Source organism: Chiloscyllium punctatum, chromosome 8 (genome assembly GCF_047496795.1).
Source record: "Chiloscyllium punctatum isolate Juve2018m chromosome 8, sChiPun1.3, whole genome shotgun sequence".
In the NCBI taxonomy this organism is placed as follows: domain Eukaryota; kingdom Metazoa; phylum Chordata; class Chondrichthyes; order Orectolobiformes; family Hemiscylliidae; genus Chiloscyllium; species Chiloscyllium punctatum.
The window spans coordinates 6,536,344-6,554,172 of NC_092746.1; the positions used below are offsets into that span (position 1 = coordinate 6,536,344).

The 17,829-nt window shown below is 40.8% G+C and overlaps 1 protein-coding gene across 5 annotated transcripts in view; it reads left to right on the top strand.

The window, feature by feature from the left end:
• The first annotated feature begins 6,617 nt into the window (after positions 1 to 6,617).
• osbpl3b (oxysterol binding protein-like 3b) overlaps positions 6,618 to 17,829 on the top strand; it is a 209,749-nt gene continuing 198,537 nt past the window's right edge. For 2 of the 5 annotated variants that reach the window (XM_072575110.1, XM_072575109.1), the window contains exon 1: positions 6,618 to 6,843. The gene's annotated coding sequence lies outside the window, so the exon portion shown is untranslated. The remainder of the gene's footprint in view (positions 6,844 to 17,829) is intronic. The other 3 variants (XM_072575108.1, XM_072575107.1, XM_072575111.1) reach the window with 2 other exon arrangements.

Here is a 17,829-nt window from a genome sequence, read left to right on the forward strand (position 1 = left end):
ATAACACTAAATCCAGTATTGCCTGTTGGCTCATGGGCTACACCACAAGCTGCTCCCAAAAGCCATCTCATAGACACTCCTCAAATTCCATTTCTTGCAATCCACCACCAACCTGATTTTCCAGTCTACCTGCACATTGAAATCCCCTATGATCACTGTAACTTTGCCTTTCTCCTCACACCCTTTCTATTTCCTGGTGTATCTTGCGCCCCAGCTCCTGATTACTGTTGGAGGCCTGTACATAATGCCAACTGTGCTTTTTTTTTAACCTTTGCAATTCCTAAATTCTACCCACACAGATTCTAAACAATCTGACCCAACTTCACTTCTTATTTAATTTCATTTCTTACTAATAAGATAACCCCACCGTCTCTGCCCACCTGCCTATCTTTTCGATAGGATGGATATCCTTGGATATTCAGCTCTCAATCCTGATCCCTATGCTCACCATGTCCTACCTGCCAATTTTGATCTGTGCCACAAACTCATTTTCCTTATTTCTTATACTATCTATGTTCAGATATAACACCTTCAGTCCTGTATTAGCTGTCCCTCTTCTCATTGTCATTTGTTTGTCTGGTGTGCTTGAAGTTTGATTGTTAACCCTTTCAAACACTCTGTCCTATTTGCATCTATGCTCAAGACTTTACTAACCTCTCTTGAGTTCTCCTTCCCAGTCATTTCTTTCATATTTTTCCACTCAGTTGAATCCCTCTCTACATATGTTAACCTGCTGCTTTGTTTCCCACTGGGGTAAGTTTTACCCTTCTCTCCGCCAGTTTTCTAGTTTAAAGTCCTGCTAACCAGCCTGTTTACCCTTTTCACTAGAACATTGGTCCCAGCTCTGTTTAGGTAGCGACCGTCGCAGCAATACAGACCCCTCTGTTCCAATACTGATGCCAGTGCCCCAGGAAAGGGAACCCCTCTTTCCCACACCACTCTTTTAGCCATGTGTGTACTTCTCATGTCCCAGTGCCGATTTGCACCTGGCTTGGGCAGTAATCTGGAGATTATAACCCTTGAATACCTGTTCTTTAATTTGGTTCCTAGCTCCAGATTATCCCCGAGCAGATCCTCTTTCCTGGTCTTGCCTCCGTTGTTTGTTCCCAAATGGACCACAACAATTGAATCTCCCCATCCCTCTTCAATATCCTTTCAAGCCAGTCAGAGATATCCCTTATGCTGGCACCAGGCAGGCAACACAATGCGGGACTCTCAATCCTGCTTACAAAGGATACTATCTATCTTCCTCATGATAGAATTACCTACAACCACTACTAGTCTGTTTTGCTCCCCCTTCTTGAATGGCCTCCCACACCACGGTGCAGTGGTCAGTTGCCTCATCCTCCCTGCAGCCTTTTTCCTCATCTACAAAGGGAGCCAGTACCTTGTACCTGTTGGACAGGGTCAAGAGCTGAGTGCGCTCTGTTCCTGACTGCAGGATCCCTCTATCTGCCTTGCCCGCAGTCACATCCTGCTGTTCCCGGCCACTGATCAAACCTGAGGTTCTTAATCTACCATGTGTCACTGCCTCCTGAAACAAAGCGTCCAGGTAACTCTCCCCCTCCTGGATGTGCCGCAGTGTTTGAAGCTCAGATGCCAGATCATCAACTCTGAGCCGGAGTTCTTCCAGCAACCAACACTTGCTGCAGATGTGGTCACTGCCATTCACAATAGGATCAGCCAGCTCCCACATCATACAGCTACAGCACATCACCTGTCCAGCCATCTCTACTCAAGTTAATTTGGTACTTTTATCTGTACTTTTACATGAAAAATACAATGAAATGTTTTATACATCCACTTCCTCCCTTTGTTTGGTTTCACTCTTACCTAGCCAATCATAGACTTTACCTTAGACTGCTTGTGCATTATCAGTCAGGGGGAAAATTGCTTCCAGCTCAACATCAGGAAGATCATCAATTTTTGCTTATGCTACAAACTGCATTCCTTTGTCACTAACATTGGCCCTCTCTAAAGCTAAAGAAAATCATTCATAAACCTGAGACTCTATTTTACCCTGGGATGGAGTTTAAACCTCAGATCCTATTTTACTCAGGGACAATACCTTTCACTTTCACCTTCACAAAATTGCACACTGTTAGTCCTACCTCGGTCTTGTGCTACCACTTTTCCATTCCTCCGTGTCATCCAGATTTGTTTCTTGTCATGTTGTCAGCTTATTCACATCCAATCCTGCACTATTGGGAGCTAAAGACCAATAAATCCCCAGGACTTGACGGCATAAATCCTAGGGTTTTGAAGGAAGTAGCTATAGAGATAGTTGATGCAATAGTGATAATCTTCCAGGACTCCTTAGATTCAGGAAATCTCCCAGAGGATTAGAAAACTGCAAATGTAACATTTTATTTAAAAAGGAAAGGAGAATATAGAGGTAACTACAAGCCAGTTAACTTAAAATCTGTTTTTTCAAAAATGATAGAGTCTATTATAAAACATGTAATAGCAGGGCATTTAAAGATATATACGATTAAGTACAGTCAGCATGTCTTCTTGCCCATGATGAGATTTTCATTACTTTTTTTTTACACTTTTGGTTTGGAGCTGTGAATTGTGGGCTGAGAACTGAAAATGACATTTGGGCTGTGAACAACAGGTTGCCTTTTTTTAAAACCAACAAATAAACTGATCATTGTGCATGAGGCTGGGCTTGAAAGTTAACTATAGGTTGAACCTTGTTAAAACTGTTCAATAGGTGTTTTGACTCTGAAGAGGCATTATGCTGAGACAGATGGCAGATGTTTGAATGGTAACAGGCGTCTCATAGAGAGACAACCAGTCTAACAAAGCAAAGCCAGAGTTTGAATTGGTTTTTAAACTCTGTTTAAGTCAGAAGGATTATGACTACCACAGCTACAGAATGGAGGTTTGATTGCTCCCCAGTTGTCCTCTCAATATCAATCTTATTGTAAGTTGAGAGGGTACAATCTCAATTATAAGATTTAAATAAATATTGCTTGAAGCCTAATGGAAGCTATCTGCATGCATCAGTGTCTTCAGTAACATAGCAAGATACAATACAATGTGCCTATGATGTAGTAACTGCTTAAGTCAACTGGCCAGTGATATCTCATTTATTTTTTCACTGTTTTATCCCTTAACTGTGCCTGTTTGTCTGTCTGTCTTTGAGTGATGTTGGCTAGAATCAAAGGAGATTGAGTTTAAATCGTATACACTAATTAGATTAACTTGTGGTTTAACTTTGCTCTGCTAAAGCTACTGTATTATTAATACATTTGAGTCTTCCGTTTAAACTATAAACTGGGTGTTTGATATTGATTATTTAAATTATTCAAGCATTTTGTATTATTTAATTATTTGAGTCTGGTACTGGTTATTCAAAAGGTCTGGTTAGGAACCACTGGGGTCAATTTTGAGGGTTGTCGAATATCTTATTTTTACTGTGTTATAAATACAGAGATAAGGAGGCTGATTTGATTTAGAGATGTCTCCGTTTTATAACTTGGCAAATTTACAAGAATTCTCTGATGAGGTAACAAGCAGAACAGATAAAGGGGAACAGTGGATATAAATATATTTAAATTTTCAGAGGTGTTTGATAAGATATGATGCATTAGGCTGCTCCCTAAGTGCCCATGGCTTTGGAGGTAGTACATTAACAGGGATAGAGGATTTCTTAACTAATAGAAAATAGAATTAGGACAAGGGAGACATTTTCAGGATGGTGTGCCACAAGGGTCAGCACTGAGGCCATGATTATTTTCAATATATATATATTGTGAAGATGCTGCTCCTTTAACAAGGTTATGCTGTCCTTGGTTTTTTTCAAAAAGGGGTTGTAAAAGACAGAGGTTCTGATTTGTCTGCGATTCAGCCACTTTGGTTATGACTAACAGATACTGCCTAAGGCAATAATCAGGGAAAAGAGCTTTTAGATTTTTTTTTTAAAAACACTTGTACAATGAAAGGCAAGTGGCCAGTTCTCCCAGTTCAGGGATTTTTCTGGTTTAGTCTAGTTTTAGGTAGAGACCCAAGAAGCTGCTGAGAAAAAGAGGTTCCATGTTTCAGCCTATGATCCCTTTCTGCAATGTCTCTCTCCTGTAAGAACCTGTGTTCAAATTTACCTTTTTGCCAAGCAATGTGTTTATGGGCTGTTGCAGGAAATCGGAACAGCTCTTTATTAAGTTGCAGGGGATAAATGTGTAAGTCAGATTTTCAAATATTTGTTATTCCAAATTCTGTTTTCTTTTGCTTGTGTTTCATTTGGTAGTCTGTAAATAAAGTCTGTTTTGTTTCAACTTGAGTAGTTTGACCAGCTGCATCACTTCTGGAATATCCATCTTACACCTGCTTAAAACAACTAGAAAAGTTAGGGTCTGGGCTATCTCCTTGAAATGTTTAGAGGGGGTCTGGCCTGGTCCATAGCAATATTAATGACTTGGATCAGGAAAATGACATAAAAATAAGTGGGGAGGCAGTTGGTGAAGATGACACAATCAGTCAGCACGAGGATTTAAACAGGTTAAGCAAGTGGGCCAGATTTGGGCAGATGGAATATAATGTGGGAAACAGTGAGGTTATGCACATTGGCAGGAAGAATAAAGGAGTTCAATATTATTTAAACAGAAAATGCCGCAGAAAGCTTCAGAACAGAAGGATTTATTATCCTTTATCCATGAATCACAAATAGCTAGCATCCTAGTTCAGCGGGTATTAGGGAAGGGAAATAGAATATTGGTCTTTATTTCAAACATAAAAGTAGGAAGGTTTTGCTAAAACTATACAAGAAGCTAGTCAGATCACAGCTCAAATTCCATGAACAATTTTGAGCTCCTTATTGAAGGAAAAGAATATATTGATACTGGACACAGTCCATAGGAAGTTCACAAGGCTATTACCAAATATGGAGGTCGTATGAGAAGAGATTGAATCGCTTCGGCTTGTACTTGTTCGAATTTAGAAAAATTAGACCTTATTGAAACAAACAAGATAATAAGGAGGCTTGACGCAGTGAATGCATTTGTGGAGATATCCAGGGCCAGAGGGCAAATCTCAGAATAAAAGGTCATACATTTAAGACAGAAATGGAGAGGAATTTCGTCCTTTGGGAGGTAATGAATGTGTTGAACTCTTTATCACAGAAGGCTGTCGCTGTGGGGTCATTAAGTATATTCAAGGTTGAGACAGGCAGATAGTTAAAGGAATCAAAAGTTATGAAGAAAGTGGAGTTGAGGGTTATCAGATCAGTCATGATATCAACAGGCCGAATAGTCTACTTTTGTTCCTATGCCCTATGTCCTATTACTGTTGTTTGAACTGATCTACACTGGCTCCTGTCTCAATGTTTTAAATTCTGTTATTGTTCTATCTACAAATTCGTGTAAACGTCAGCTTTCAGGTCTTCGTCCCATTATTAATCTTCGTGAACTCCCTGCATCGCTCTCTCCACGTTTAAAAATCATCTCAACATCAATCTACTCAACCTCTTCCATTTCAATATTTATTGTGTGATTTTGTTTCGAATTTCCTTGGAATTTTTTTTACGAGAAACTACATTAGTGCAACTTGTTGTTACGCTGACAACAAACATCATTCACGCCACTTAGCGTGGCTTAGCTCCATCTCTGGTCGAGTAAACTACTTATTGTGAGTGATAAGATTAAATTCCCTAAGATTAACCAGAGGAGCACTATTTTCTGATTTGAATTGAATCAAATGATTTATTGACACGTGTATTCTATATAAAATGCAGTGAAAAGTTTATACCGTCGCCATACATCATCTGCATCCTTGCTATTATGTCCATATTTCTCTTGGTATGGTAATTCAGGCTGAACCAGATTGAGTGTTCCAACGCTCGAAGCTAAGTGCAAATTAACTATCAGCAACTTTGCTTACAACTCCCTCTCCAATAGCGCTCGACAACAATCACACCCTTATCGATGTCTTTGTTACTTACAGGTTAGATACATATTCTCATTTCTAACCCCCTAAGCCCCCTCAGCACCAATTTATCCAAATTTCTATGACCTGCCACAAAAGCCCCATTTGCCCATCACTTTACATTGCTCACAACTCCGTGAGGGAGACTCTGTTCCATTCACTGACAGTAGGAAGCGCTATTTCTAAACGTTTAAGTAAACACTTGCATTTACGTAGCACCCTTCGACTGCAGGATGTCCCAAAGTCATTGAAATACATTCTGCACATTAGCAAGAAGAAAATAGATTGGAAAACATTTGTGTCGCACTTTTAAATATATATATAAAAACTGTGAAGATTAAGTCTGCACTGTTGGCAAAGTACTAATGTCTGATTAAGTTACCTCTTGACTGATTCGGTTTTTTTTGTAATTCCGTGTTTGTTCGTTATGCAAGAAAACGGCATGAATCGAAATGTAGAGGGCAATTTCTCCAATCTAGACAGACAGCATGAACCCAAAGGCAATAAGTGGTATTCTTGCATACATGTTCCCATTGCGTAAAAAAAAATCTTCAGGGGAGCATCTCCAAGCACTCAAGTCACCAGCGCCTCCTCTACCTCTCAAGAAGCTGCCATCAATAAGCAACTTGAAAGGACCGTGTTGATTGACAAGATCGCGTCATGGAAATGCTGTGGGAGAGGGCGGGTTTGGAACTCCTGCTGCAGCCGCTTCCGTCTCATTCGTGGATGCTGGGCGTCTTTGGGTCTGGTTAAAATTTGAATGAGTTTCTGTCTCGACTCTTTGGATTTTTCTTTTTGTGTTCCCTCTCGCGTGCGTTGCAAACAGGCGGGGAGCGGAATCGACCTAATTTCTTCTCCAGAGAAACAGTGATATCTCGGGAGCTGAGCCCTTCACTGGGTAAGTTGCAGAGCTGTGAGGTGAGTGGTGAAGTCAAGGCAGAGAGAGGGAGAGAGGGTGGGGGAGCGAGTGAAGGTGGCCTCTGCAGGTGAGGGGATAGGGTTGTGATGAGCCAGCCTGTTTCTAGATTTCCTGCATCCTCTGGAGTCAGTCAGAACCTGTGTCTCCCACACGAAACCTGGTGAAGGCAGGAGAACTTTTCTTTCAAAACGTCAACGCCAGATTATGTTACACTCCGCGCACCGAGAGAGAGAATCCAACCAAAACATATATCGTCCATTAACTGCTTAATGTCAATTACTTTCAAGCCCCTATTTGAAAAAGTATTTCCTGAAGTAATTTTTTAACACGCTCAGCGGCGATGAAGTGTCCCTTTTTTTAAAAAAAAGGAATTGACTTTTATTCATATAATGGTTTTGTATAGGAAATGTGTGTTTGCGAATTGCTGAGGAAATCGCTTCGTTTATTTTCCCGCCGGAGAGACCTGAGTTTGTGTTTTTTTTCCCCCAAATTGAACACGCTGCGGGACCAGTTGGAGATTTTTTTTAAAAAAATGACGAGCTGTTTGTGAAACGAGTCATGTTTCACTTCGGGATCGTAGCGTTTAAAGTCATTCAGGGCTGCAGGAAATGGCTGTGGGCAGTAGGGATTGCAACACAATGCCACAAAGATTAAAGCCAAATATTTTTTTTTAGCGAGCAGATGTGCTTTCTGCTTCTAGGTGTGCTTTGCCCGCAAACTGTGGCTATTCCTTTCCGATCGTGATCGACAAGATCTGAGCAAGGATTTCCGTTGTTGAGTAGGAGTCTAGTTTGCACGAATCCGGCTTTGTGACCAGTGATACTGAGTTAAAAATCACACAACACCAGGTCCAAATCATTGATACTGAGCATTCCTTGAATAGTGTCATGCATGACCTCAGTATCGAGAAAACGGATGGAACACCAGCCACTATTATTTGTCATCTGAACTAATTGCGGAAAGAAACTGCTTTAACTTAATGTAACTTTCAACACAACTGTAGTTCAGTTTTAGGAGGGCTGAATCCTTGGACATGCTCATTTTCCCCGAGATTCACTGCTTGAGGCAGGTATTTGCTTCCAGCTGTGGAAGAGGATATTAAGGGAAGAAGGTTTGTCCTGGTGTGAACAGCACCTTGCTTTTTATAGTTTAAAGAAATCTCACAACAGCAAGTTGATTTGGAAGTACAAATTTGTACTTCCAGTCCAACACCAGCACCTCCACATCGTTGCTTATTACAGGAATGCCTCTCACATCCCTGAATGCTTCAGATAACAGAGTGGAAAACAGCTGTTAAGGCAGGTTTGTAGAGTTGAATAGATTACCAAGCACTTGGTCCAAGATATATCTATATGGAGGAAGAGAGTTGTGGAAAACCATGCAGGCAGGTTATTCTGGAAAGTGGAACTGAGAAAGCTGAAAGCTTTGCTGCTAATGATAAAAAATCCTTTATTTCCTTCAGTCTCCCCGGAACTTTACAAGATAGATTGCACATAAAAGTTATTCAAATATGTAATACTAAGGCTTACAAAGACGATGTATAACATACTAACAAAAACAGAAATTGCAGGAGAAACCTAGCTGTTCTGGCAGCATTGGTGGGGGGAAAACAAAATCTATGTTTTGAATCCGGTGATTCTTCAGAACGGGTTCCCTTCTTCATTCTGTTCTCTCCCACAAACACTGCCAGAACTATTGAGTTTCTCCAGCAGTTTTAGTTTTGTTTTGGGGGAGAGAGGCAATGTTCAAGTGGTATTATTGTTGGATTGTTAATGGAATTTGAATTTTTAAAAAGGCTGGCAAGGTGGCTAATTTGGTGGCTGCACAATGTATTTCAATGTGGAATGACCTCTGCCAGCTTCCTCTGAGTTGTAACTTTACATGCATGCTGTAGAGGAAAATGAACAATTATGTGCCGCCATAGCTGTGAAGAAAGATTGAATTGATGCAGGTATCTTATTACAAAGGAGGTAGTATGATTACATTGTTGGTTAGAGCAGTGTGGAATGACATGAGAGACTGATCTTGTGTAAATGTGTGAGTGGATTTGAAATGGGTGTGCAGCATAAAGAATCCTAGCTTTTTGTTTTGGAATGCAGGCAACTTATCTTGCAATTGAGAGAATTATAAGGATCTGACATCATAATTTTTTGAAAGGAAGAAAATGCACTAACAAAAGTTTGATAGGTGAGAATTGATGCAAAAATATTAACTGAAGTATGGTGTATATGAAGTTGGTTGAAGTTTAAGTGGTCAAGGTCCACAATCAGACTTCAGTAGGGATTTCTAAACTGTTGTAGGCATATTGAGTGAGGAAGGCGATGAGGGTAAAAACCTATCAACTGCTGATAAGATCTAACCCAAGCAATCCATTTCATTTCCACCATTTCTTAATCTTTGTGCATATGTGAACAAATAAGTCAATTCCAATAAATCATTTGTCAGTTTGACTAACTGTCCCAAAGACAAGGGCATACAGCTTAAACCAGGGGCAGCTGCAGAGTTTGTCCTAGGGAAACAGGCTTTAGTGCTATTTGATCACTACTTGAGTTTCCTCGAGCAAGTCAAAGGTCTCTGTGGCTTACTCTTTCAAGTACGGAGTCAGCAGGGACATTTGGCGAACAGGAGACTATCATTTGCATTACCTGATTTTTTTTCACCTTCCCCTTTTACAAGGAGAAGCAACAAGCTGGCGGTTTCCCAGAGGTATGTGGGACGTAGCATTGGACTTGGAGAAGTTGAATGCTTCAGACTGTTGAATTCAGTTTCTGTCGCAGGTTCTGGAAGACTTCTAACCTCTAGGTTTACATCCCTGGGGAAAGTGAAATATAAATGTCGGGGGCCTGGTTCCTCTAAGCACTGATCAGAGAGGCTAGAAGGAATAGGATAAGATAGATGAAGAGCACCTTGTCTTTTCACCCTGTTCTCTATAGTCCTCTGGCCACGACATTAAGTTATAGTCATTGAGTCATAGTCATAGAGATGTACAGCATGGAAACAGACCCTTCGGTCCAACCCGTCCATGCCGACCAGACCCAATCCAATCTAGTCCCACCTGCCAGCACCTGGCCCATGTCCCTCCAAACCCTTCCTATTCATATACTCATCCAAATGTCTTTTTAAATGTTGCAATTGTATCAGCCTACATGTGGAAAAAGTTGCCCCTTGGGTCTCTTCTATATCTATCCCCTCTCACCCTAAACCTATGTTCTGGACTCCCCGACCCTAGGGAAAAGACTTTGTCTATTTACCCTGTCTATGCCCCTCATGATTTTGTAAACCTCTATAAGGTCACCCCTCAACCTCCGACGCTCCAGGGAAAACAACCCCCCTGTCAAATCCTCCAACCATAGCTCAAATCGTCCAACCCTGGCAACATCCTTGTAAGGAGGAGAAAGTGAGGACTGCAGGTGCTGGAGACCAGAGCTGAAAATGTGTTGCTGAAAAAGTGCAGCAGGTCAGGCAGCATCCAAGGAGCAGGAGAATCGACGTTTCGGGCATAAGCCCTTCTTCAGGAATTGTAAATCAACTTTAGATCATAATTTTTGTCTGCTCTACCTTATGTTATTTTGTATACTTCATTGTTTCTTTTTGTTTTTCCCTTGTGTTTATAGTTTGATCTTAATTTGGTTCTTTTTTATCCCTTCATGATACATGCAAATAGTTTCCACGTAGCAGTTCACTTTAGATCCAACCTTTTGTTTCTTCACTATACCCAATACTATTGTTTTTGGCTACTGCATGATGACGTTTGTCATTTTTTAATCTCTCCTAGTTGATGTTCTATCACAGATTTTACCACAGCATCGCCTCCCCTAAAAAACACTTGCTTAACTAAACAGATTTATGATAAAGGACATTGACTTGAAGTCTTAATTCCTTTTCTCCACAGATACGGCCACACCTGCTGAGTTCTTCCAGCCTCTCTATTGTTATTTCAGATTTTCAGCAATGTTTCACTGATACGTTCACAAATGAAAGCTTGTAGACGTGTGGGCCATCGAAGAAGAGATTAGTAAGAGATGACCAAGCATGCAGGTTTGAGACAATTTAAAGGTGCATAGATTGGTGAACAGAGAGAGAGAGAGAGTGAGCCCATTATATTGAAAACTGGTTCCTGTCTCTTCAAATGTAATTTATGTAAATTCAATCAAACGAAGATGTTGTGAAACTTGGAAGGGTTCAGAAAATATTTCCAAGGATGTTGCCAGGGTTGGAGGATTTGAGCTACAGGGAGAGGCTGAACAGGCTGGGGCTGTTTTCCCTGGCGTGTCGGAGGCTGGGGGGTGACCTTATAGAGGTTTATAAAATCATGAGGGGCATGGAGAGGGTAAATAGGCAAAGTCTTTTCCCTGGGGTGGGGGAGACCAGAACTAGAGGGCATAGCTTTAGGGTGAGAGGGGAAAGATATAAAAGAGACCTAAGGGGCAACTTTTTCACGCAGAGGGTGGTATGTGTATGGAATGAGTTGCCAGAGGATGTGGTGGAGGCTGGTACATTTGCAACAATTAAGAGGCATTTGGATGGATATATGAATTGGAGGGATATGGGCCGGGTACTGGCAGGTGGGACTAGATTGGGTTGGGATATCTGGTCGGCATGGACGGGTTGGACCGAAGGGTCTGTTTCCATGCTGTACATCTCTATGACTCTATGGCCTCATCTATCACCTGAATAGTGAGTAGTGTTGTTAAGAGATTGTTATATATACATTATAATTAGTGTAGTTGGTATAAAGCTTGTGCATTGAAGGAGTAAAAATATTAAGCCAGTATGCTCATTGGGGTATGTTGGCAGGTGATAGTTCTGGAAGAGATCCACAATGCGTCAAGCTTGATATCCTCTGCACCAAGAGGTTGAGTTGCTTACATGAGTGCCAGTAAGGGATGCACAGTCTAACCTCGTGGGAAATAAGAGAAATATTAAATTGTTACTTTGGCATAGTATTTGCTAGGGAAGGTGATAAGGTTTGGACCGGACCCAGTTTATAAACTGGATTAGGTATGATAGGGAGAATAAGTTGAATCAATAAAAAAATCTGATAATTTTACATTATCTATAAGTTTTGACAGATAAGGTGAGTACTGGAAGAAATTCAATTAACAATAGAGTTAGCTTAATGTTTTTCAGCTTGGTAGTGGAATTCTTAGTCAGAAATCACACACCAGGTTATAGACTTAACAGGTTTATTGGAAATCACAAACTTTCAGAGCACTGCTCCTTCATCAGTTGAAGTGATTTCTAACTTTGTTCGCCCCAGTCCAACACATCATGGAATTCTTATTTTGAATTGTAACCAAAAATGCCTGGTAGCCAAGCACATAACTTCTGTGGCATGGTGGTAGTGTCCCTGTCTCTGACCAGAAGCTCCAGGTTCAAGTGCTATCTGTCCTAGACGTGACCTTGCTCCAAGCACCTCTGCATTCTTGTCCATACTTGAATTTGTTTTTCATGTACTTGCAATTTCCTGTGCATCTCATTTTCTTCTATTTCATTATTTAGAGCAGAGCTTCAGCTGCCTAAGTAGATCCATCTGGCATGCTGAACTCTTTTACCATTTTTGTGGTCCTTCTTTAGAAGCTTAAATCATTTTTATACAAATGTTCAATCACCCTAAATACTTTCTATTGACTTTTTATTTCCCATTACTCTAGTAACTCTCTGTAAAGCACATCAGGAAGTAATGCATGAATAAAATTTCTTGCTGCATTAGGTGGAGTTGATTATCGGTAATTTGACTGCTGTTCTGAAATTTTAATGCATTCTAAAATGTTTGATGTTGGTGATCAGTGACTCCAATTTGGATTTGCAATATTTGCGCAATCTTTGTTAAACTCAATTTGTTGCATCCCCCAAACTCAGATTTGGGCTTCAGTGTTGAGATTGCTGTGATTTGCAAAAATCTGGCAGATGGCCTATTTGGGGAAATTGGGGCTGGATAAAGTATGTGATGATTTTTCATATTCACTTTTGTATTCTGCCTCTAGCTTCTCCTGCTTTCCATTGTTGACTTGTAGAGTCATAGAGATGTACAGCACATAAACAGACCCTTTGGTCCAACACGTCCATGCTGACCAGATATCCCAACCCAATCTAGTCCCACCTGCCAGTACCCGGCCCATATCCCTCCAAACCCTTCCTATTCATATACCCATCCAAATGCCTCTTAAATGCTGCAATTGTACCAGCCTCCACCACTTCCTCTGGCAGCTCATTCCACACAAGTACCACCCTCTGTGTGAAAAAGTTGCCCCTGAGGTCTCTTTTATATCTTTCCCCTCTCACCTTAAACCTATGCCCTCTAGTTCTGGTCTCCTCGACCCCAGGGAAAAGACTTTGCCTATTTATCCTATCCATGCCCCTCATAATTTTGTAAACCTCTATAAGGTCACCCCTCAGCCTTCGATGCTCCAGGGAAAACAGCTCCAGCTTGTTCAGCCTCTCCCTATAGCTCAAATCCTCCAACCCTGGCAACATCCTTGTAAATCTTTTCTGAACCCTTCAAATTTCAAAACATCTTTCCGATAAGAAGGAGACCAGAATTGCATGCAATATTCCAACAGTGGCCTAACCAATGTCCTGTACAGCCGCAACATGACCTCCCAACTCCTGTACTCAATACTCTGACTGATAAACAAAAGCATACCAAAGGCCGCCTTCACTATTCTGTCTACTTGCGACTCCACTTTCAAGGAGCTATGAACCTGCACTACCAAGGTCTCTTTGTTCAGCCACACTCCCTGGGACCTTACCATTAAGTGTGTAAGTCCTGCTAAGACTTTTATTAAAATTATTAAGTTTAGTCAATGTAGCTAATTAAGTTGTGATTTGCTAAATTTGCTCCATGGTCCTCAACAGCAATGATTCTAATAAAAAGATGACTGTTATGGTTTTGTTTTTGCACTGTTGCCTGACGTCCGTGTCTGCAGAAGTGGTTGAACATTTTTTGATCAGTGACTGAAGGAAACATTGACGTTTGTAATCCTGTTGAGATTGGTGTTTCTTGATATTTTTGTGGGAAGGTTATTGGCACTACTATTTTCACTTTTAAGTAGTGCATCAGTAGAGTCAAAACCCCATTTGACAGTTTTAAAAATAGTGCATGTGTAGGATTTTTGATACAGTAACACCAATAATAACCTATTAGAGATTAGTGGGCTTTTGTGTAAATGCAGTGGCCTTTGATTTTGTACAGAAAATTACACTAAATAAAGATAGCTTGCTGTTGATGGGGGCGGAGGGAGGACTTAATTCCTGTAGCTATTATCAAGTTCAGTAAAGGGATGTATGTTGCCTTTCTGTTTCTTAGGATGTTTATATTCCACAGCTGTTTTCGGAAATAGTTCTGCCACACAGAGTAAGGCTCCTGGCGCTGTTACAGTTAGCACATTAATGCTACATGACTGATTGATTACTCACTGTCCACTATTCAAACAGTCTAAAAATAATTGCAAATATCCTGTTGCTTTTAAGCCTATATTCAAAAACTGTATTTGGCGAATGTGACTGAGGAAAGTTGAGCAGGTCACTGGCGTACATTTGACTTGTCGTCAGTGTACTTGCCTCTTTAGACAGACATTGTGGTTATTTCTGAGAATAACTATGGTCAGCACTGAAGTTGTCTTTGGGTCAATAAAGTGACACCAGATAAGGATCTGTGTTGGTAGTATGCATAGCTTAACGAGTTAAAATTACAAAAATCTCAGATTTATATAACGGAGTTTGATGTCATGTGACTTTTATCCAATCCCTTTTTCTTTTAAACAAATGGCCTGTTTGAAGACTCGAGCAAGAGTGTAAAACGTGAGCTGTTGTTCAAAAACTTTACATTGTAACGTTGTAGGAGATCAAGGCCATAGTGCTCACAGTGAGACATATATAATGAATGAAAATGACAGATGATGAGAAGGTTGAGGTCTGAAGGAAGGTCTTCTGAAAGTTATTACCTGCTCCACTTTTGGCCTTATCTGTGTAGCGGACACAACAGAAGTTTGTTGATAACAGTGCCCCCTGGGTATTCCTTTCCTCCGACTCCATTTTTTTCATCCCATCTCATTCGTTGCTGTATTGTCACTGTGTTTTGACTTATTGCTTTCTTTGATATGAAAGGATTAATCCTCACCAAAAATCTCAGACTCAACAAGACTACCTCCTCTTAATGAGTTTTGAGCGTGGTTTGATACTGAACCTTACTTTCATCATCACTGCCCTGTTACAGTTAGCACGTTAACACTACATGACTGATTACTCCACTGACCACTATCCAAACAATCTAAAAATAATTGCAAATCACCAGGAAGCTTCTCGTCACCCACTTCTTTCTCATCGCTACTGAATCCTCATTTCACTATGACCATTTCTCTGGCATCCTTTCAGTGAGAACTGCTGGTGTGGTATCACATCTGTGAGCTGAATCTTAGCAGAAATTGACTAAGTGTCAGTTTTAGTGAGTTTCATGGACAGTTGCTCTCTGCACACCATTGTGTGGTTTTTCCATTACCTTCCCATAGAAGCCTCATTACCTATGCAGTATACCCCTATGGCACCCTTGCATGCTATACTCACCTACTTTCCACCGGTGGAAGCTCTAGCCACTGCTTAGATCTCTTGGGACTCAAATACCAGCGCCATCTTTAAAGCCTAGCTGTGCAACTGGACAAGCACTGGCATACCACAGCTGACCTGCACCGTTCATTTTATTTGCCCCAGACATGTCAGATGGAGGTTAATTCGCACTTGGGTGGGTTAGGGGAGTGCTACATATGGTTGTTGGTTGTGGAGTGTGATTTGGGATGATGGAGATCCACAGGAACAATCGCCGAGCATGTGAAACTACGTATCAATGAGATGTGATGACATTACAATAACGATGCCAGCACATGCATATAAAGCCACTTGTTGCTCACTGGTGTGAATATAGTTGCACCGCTACAGCGCATGGTTGTACAATGGGACTGCTTGCTCTTTGAGGCCGAAACCTTCTCACTTCCTATCTCAAGCAATTCTCCCAAATTGTGACCAGTGCCCGTGACATTCAGTGACTAGCAAGAGTCCAGTTTCTCTGTTCCCCTACTTTGACAAACCCATCTGTCTTTGAATTTGCTGCACACCATCATCTCCAATACATCCCTAATATTATTGTCAAACCACCTGACAAGGGTGGTTCTCTTGTTTGGGCAGCCACTCCCTTCCTGGCTGAGATTGAATACCAACTCTTAATTCTTTATCTGCGCTGGACCACGATCACCACATCAAACCATCTTTTTCTTTCAGATGCTCCTTGACCTGCCCTCCTTTGGAGATCAATCCCTCATATACTCCAAATGTGTAGTACCACCAATTCTGAATAATTCACTTATCCTTAAATTGGACTGCTTGGTTGATTCATTGGTTCAGCCTTTTCTTCACTTCCTGCACCTGACTGATTCCTTTTCACCATAAACGTCCAATCTCTCTGCAACTCCAACCCTGCAGGGATGACGTAAGGGCTCTTTCTCCTCCTGATTGGAGTCCAACAAATTTCCAGCACCACCACCTTGTGTCTGGATGAACTAGTTCTTGCTGTAAACAGCTTCTCCTTTCCTAACACTCATGCTTCCAAATAAAAGATGTGGATTTTGCAATGCAAATTCATCCGCGTGTGCTTCCGTAGTCATAATAGTGGATATTGCAAGGACATAATAGCAGGCTTTTCCAGGTGGAAATCTGTAATGTACAAGACTTTGAAGAGATTTAGAGTTAGAATCTATTGTCATGTGCATGTTTACAAGAAAAATACAATGAAAAGTGTTATAAATCTCCCTACCATGGTGCCTATACTAATGACAGAAGTCATAAGTAAATTCATAACTGACAATACAAGCAAATTCAAGACAAAAGAGGAGAGTAGATTATGTCCATGGAAAAGTTGTAGCAAAATGTTCATAGATAGGGATGGCAGAATGGAAGGTAAGAGGAAATATTAGTCTTAGGCTTGATCTCTGTTAAGTTGAGATTAGTTTGCTAGATGACATTGTCAGCAGGTTTGAACATTTTAGGGTTGGACCTGAGGGAATGGAAGTGCTGCAGATTAGGAGATGGGTTAGAGTTAATAAGGAGAGTCGAGGAACTGAGATGACAGATGTCATCCTGGAAGTTTTTCATGCAAGCATCCAGCTAGGGTAAAAGGCCCCAGGGAAATGCAGAAACGAAAATGCAGGCCAGGAGATGGGATCAAACGTATGAGGTAGGGGAGGTGACAGAAAGATTCCTGGCTAAATAAGTGGTGGCAAAAGTAATGGACACATAGCTCAGAATTGTGCTAACCACTAGTCTTTTGAGCTATCAACTGATGGTGATTTAGTTTTTTTTTTGGTTTTACAAAATTTCACATTTCCACCATACGTAGTATTTTGCATTATTATGAAGTTTAAATGTATTTTGTGTTGTATTGCAAGACAAAAAGCTATTTAGCGTCTTTTCTGAAAAATCAGAACTGCCCCTTATTTTTTTGGCAAAATTCCCCATGTCTTAGCTGCTGTGACGCTCCATTTAACATGCTGCTGCTTTTGTTCTAAACCTTACCGTTTTGACCTTCAGGTGAGAATAGCCTGGAAGGAGACCATTTACATAGATTTGACTTGGGAGGAGAAGTAATGTACCTGGTGAAAAATGAATTCTGGGTAGAATGTCTGATAATGTATCTGAACATTCACTTTCAGACTAAAAGGCAGGGGAGGAATGTGGTCAACATTGTTCTCAATTTTGCTGCATTCCTAATGGAGGTCAGATGTCGCGTATCAGCAACTAAAGTGGAACAATTGCCTGAACAAGAATTGCCTATGCACCATTCAAGAATTGCATTTATTTCTTTGTTAGATCATACGTTTTCCCAGTTCTGACTGAGCATGAGTCCAGATCGAAAAATGTCGGGAAAGTTCAGATTGTTCATCTCTTGGCTAGAGCTGCAATTTTTCTCTCCTTATTTATTGTGATCATTTGCCTGT